Source organism: Cololabis saira, chromosome 13 (genome assembly GCF_033807715.1).
Source record: "Cololabis saira isolate AMF1-May2022 chromosome 13, fColSai1.1, whole genome shotgun sequence".
Lineage (NCBI taxonomy): Eukaryota > Metazoa > Chordata > Actinopteri > Beloniformes > Belonidae > Cololabis > Cololabis saira.
In genome coordinates, this window is record NC_084599.1 from 13,512,954 (window position 1) to 13,517,916 (window position 4,963).

Below are 4,963 nucleotides of genomic sequence, written 5' to 3' on the forward strand. Positions count from 1 at the left end.
GGCTCAGACAGGAAGCAGCGTCCGCCTCACGCACGCTGGCGTCGCCCCCCTGTGGCCGGAGGCGGAACTGCAGCGTCAAGAGACAAACCTGCAGTGGGCCTGTCTGTGCCAAAGGTTTTCCTTTCTTTTCTTTTCTTTTCTTTTCTTTTCTTTTCTTTTCTTTTCTTTTCTTTTCTTTTGCTTTTTTTCTTTTCTTTTTAAACAAGATGAAACAAATCTAGGTGGAACAATGTCATCTCTAATCTGACTGTCAGGGTCCTCTTTGAAAGATTAGGTTTCTTGCCATTCACCTGTTGTACATATTCATGGTTTTCATCCTGATTTCATGTCCAAAGGGAATCTTTGGACTCTACAGCAACTGAGTGCCATCGATACTTCAAATGGTTTACACTTATATAGCGCAAATGAGTATCTGCTTGAGTTTTAAGTGGATCCTTTACACTGAACTAAGACAGAGTGTTACGGCTCGCTCCTCTTCACCTTCACATCCACCCCTCCCCCCTCACTGATTGCTCCATGGCTCAGCCCAGCACACCTGATGTCCCTCACCAATCTTCACACCAGCCTGCCAATCTACAATCAACCACTGCCAGTATAAAGACCCAGTCTGCACTTCATTCCTCGCCAGAGCTTCACCTGTCTACACGTATGTTCTCTGGATTTCTACGCTGAGCTGCGGTCACCTGCGGAGCCCACACCCCACTCCAACTTCCTCATCACTGCTTTTGGCCTCTTAAATAAATAAGCCCACGGGCTTCACCAAGCTTACGTCTCCTCGTTGCTGTGCGCTTGGGTCACACTCACTAGCCATAACAGTAAGCTCTGGCCAAACTGACCCAGCCAGCATGACGGATAGGACTCCGCCCTTGACCCCGCTTCAGGCCCAGGAGGCTAAATTGGCTCAACACTCTCGTCTGCTATCCGAGGCCTCTACGGTCATTGCAAACATGAAGACTGATCTCCAAGCGGTTTTAAGTGCTCAGCAGGCCCAGGCCTCTTCCCAGCAGATCCAGGTCAGCCGTCTCGCCACCTCAGTCCAGGCCCTCACTGACCAGGTCGCCGCTCTCATAGCACAGACCGCTCCGCCCTCAGCTCCTCCGATTCCAGCGCCCAGGCCCAACTTAGTCCCTGAGCCAGACACGCCTCCACCACGGGAGCCCCATCTTGTTGCTCCGGCTCTCTACGATGGGTCATTCGCTCTCTGTCGGGAGTTCATAATGCAGTGTGAATACGTTTTTGATCTACAACCTAGCATGTATTCCACTGCCACTGCTCGCATAGCTTACATTGCTAATCTGACCACGGGGCAGGCTCGTCGGTGGGTTATGGCTAGTCGAGAGGGCTCTGCACCCTATATGCAACACTATGCAGCCTTTATTGAGGAATTTAGGACTGTTTTCGATCATGATGTCCATGGGCAGGATGCCGATTCAGCTCTTTCCGCCCTCCAGCAGGGTTCTGTCTCTGTGGCAGAGTATGCCACAGAGTTTCGCATCCTTGCAGCTCGCTGCAAATGGAACGAGGCCGCATTATTCAGTGCTTTCCGGCGGGGCTTGGCAGAGCCTGTGAAGGACGCCTTAGCCGGTAGAGAGAGGCCTAGTACCTTGAACGAGCTTATCTCCCTCTCCATTTCTCTTGATGAACGTCACCGGGAGCGCAAGCGAGAGAGGGCTCACCACAGTCGTAATGTACCCAGGCCACTCGCTCCGCCTCCGGTCAGCTTTGATCGGCCTGTCCAGGTCTCCCCTTCAACTTCTTCAACTTCTGCTGCTGAAGAGGAGCCTATGCAGTTGGGACGAGCTCGCTTGACTCCTGCAGAACGTGAGCACCGGAGACTACAGGGGCTCTGCATGTATTGTGCTAGCTCCGCACACTCTGTTGACTCATGCCCAATCCTGTCTTCCAGAGCCTCCTCAGCTCGGCAGTCAAAAGACAGGGCTCACCCGCTCGGGGGTTCCGAGTGAGCCGCTTGGTTAACCCCCAGTCCCTCTCCAGTAAGGCCAGGTTCATTGTCACTCTTGCCTGGCAGGGAGGGACGCTCACCACTCCGGCGCTGATCGACTCTGGGGCTGATGAGAGCTTTATTGACCATCGCTACGCCATGGAGGTGGGTCTCCCCATTGCACCTCTGGAGAGGTCACTCTCAGCATTCGCTCTGGATGGACACCCTATGGGGCCCGTCACCCACCGGTGCGACTCACTCACCCTCACGGTCTCTGGTAACCATGTGGAAGACATCCGCCCCTACATTATCAACTCTCCTGATATGCCATTCATCTTAGGCAGACCTTGGCTGGAGCTCCACACCCCTCACGTCTGTTGGAGCTCGGGCCGCATTCTCAGCTGGAGCATTCCCTGCCATGCCCGCTGCCTTCGGTCCGCCCAGACGCCTTCCCCGGTTAAGCGGCCCAGCCCTGTTCCTCCTGATCTCACCAAGGTTCCCGCTGAGTACCACGACTTGGCAGTGGCCTTCAGTAAGGAACGCGCCTGCACCCTTCCTCCCCACCGACCTTATGACTGTGCCATTGAGCTCCGTCCTGACGCCCAACTTCCAGTGAGTCGCCTCTACAATCTCTCTCTACCTGAGAAGGGGGCTATGGACCGTTACATTAATGACTGTCTGGCTGAGGGTCTTATTCGCCCTTCCACATCTCCGGTGGGAGCAGGGTTCTTTTTCGTCAAGAAGAAGGGTGGGGATCTGAGGCCCTGCATAGACTACCGGCAGCTCAACAACATCACAATCAAGAACAAATACCCTCTCCCCCTCATGAGCTCCAACTTCGAACCCCTCGTTGGTGCTACCATCTTCACCAAGTTGGACCTCCGGAATGCGTACCACCTTGTGCGTATCCGTGAGGGGGATGAGTGGAAGACCGCCTTCAAAACCCCCCGTGGACACTACGAATATTTGGTCATGCCCTTTGGACTCACCAACGCACCCGCAGTCTTCCAGGCTCTTATGAATGACGTGCTCAGGGACATGCTAGAGGTATTCGTGGTCCTCTACCTGGATGACATCCTTGTGTTCTCCCGGGGCCTCCAGGAACATGTCCAGCATGTCCGCATGGTCATTCAACGCCTCTTGGAGAACCGCCTTTTCATTAAGGCTGAGAAGTGTGTCTTTCACTCACCTTCTGTGGAGTTCCTAGGACTCATTGTTGAGGATGGCTGCATTCGTCCTGACCCCCGCAAGGTTCAAGCAGTCATCGACTGGCCTCAACCCACCACCCGCAGACAGCTCCAAGGTTTCCTAGGATTTGCAAACTTCTATCGCCGTTTTATTCGGAACTACAGCCGCATAGCTGCCCCCCTTACTCAACTCACCTCTACTCAACGTCCCTACATCTGGACACCTTCTGCCGACGCCGCCTTTGCTGCCCTCAAGAAGCACTTCACCACAGCCCCAGTCCTCCTCCATCCTGACCCCTCCAGGCCTTTCATAGTGGAGGTAGACGCTTCAGAGGTAGGCATAGGGGCTGTCTTGTCCCAACGGTCAGCAGAGGACCAGAAGCTACACCCCTGTGCTTTCTTCTCCCGTCGGTTTAGTTCAGCAGAGGAGAACTACGATATCGGGAATAGAGAGCTGCTAGCCGTGGTGGCAGCCTTTGAGGAATGGCGCCACTGGCTTGAGGGCGTGGAGGAGCCCACAGTTGTCTGGTCTGATCACAAAAATCTAACCTTCATCCGGGCTGCCAAGCGCCTTAACTCTCGTCAGGCAAGATGGGCACAGTTCCTGGATAGGTTCAACTATATCCTTACCTACAGACCTGGCTCCAGTAACACTAAGGCTGATGCTTTGTCCCGACTCCACGCACCTGAGAAGTCCTCATCCGAGCCTGAGCCCATTATCCCTGCTTCTCGTGTCATAGGGGTGGTCACGATGAACATCGAGGCAGAGGTCAAACGGGCCCAACATGCTGAACCCGGGCCGGACGACTGTCCTCCTCGCCGCCTCTTCGTTCCCCAGTCGGTGCGGTCTCAAGTGCTGCTGTGGGGCCATACCAGCAAGTTTGCTTGCCATCCCGGATTCCAACGGACCCTCTCCTTCCTGAGCCGGCGGTTTTGGTGGCCGTCCATGAGAGCTGACGTCCGGGAGTTTGTCGCTGCCTGTGCCACCTGCTCCAGAGCCAAGGCGTCACATCAGCCACCAGCTGGACTTCTACGTCCTCTTCCTGTGCCCAGTCGTCCTTGGTCTCACATCTCCTTGGACTTCGTGTCCGGGTTTCCCCCTTCCCATGGAAACACCGTCATTCTCACCGTAGTGGACCGGTTTTCCAAGGCTGTTCACCTGGTAGCACTTCCTAAGCTCCCGTCCTCGGCTGAGACGGCTGAACTCCTCACCCAGCATGTATTCCGGCTCCATGGACTTCCCAGTGACATGGTTTCTGACCGGGGGCCCCAATTCACGTCCCAGGTCTGGCGAGCCTTCTGTAGGGAGATCGGCGCCACTGTAAGCCTCTCCTCAGGGTACCACCCACAGACCAATGGCCAGGCAGAACGGACCAACCAGAGTTTGGAGTCTGCCCTTCGCTGCGTCTCTGCTCTCCATCCCACCTCCTGGAGCAAGGATCTACCCTGGGTGGAATACTCAATCAACACCCTGACCTGCTCCGCCACTGGGACGTCTCCGTTTGAGGCATCACTGGGTTACCAACCCCCACTCTTCTCTCTCCAGGAGTCTGAGGCCTCTGTCCCCTCTGTCCAGGCCAACTTCCGGCGATGTCGGCGGGTGTGGAAGGAGGTTCGCGCTGCCTTGGTACGCTCCAATAAGCGCTCCTGCCGTGGGGCCAACCGTCGCCGCACTCCGGCACCGGTGTACCAGGCCGGACAACAGGTCTACCTCTCCTCTGCCGATCTACCGCTCCAGGTATCCTCCAGGAAGCTGGCTCCGCGGTATGTCGGTCCCTTCGAGATTGACCACGTCCTGAGTCCAGCGGCTGTGCGTCTCAAGCTTCCGGTCTCC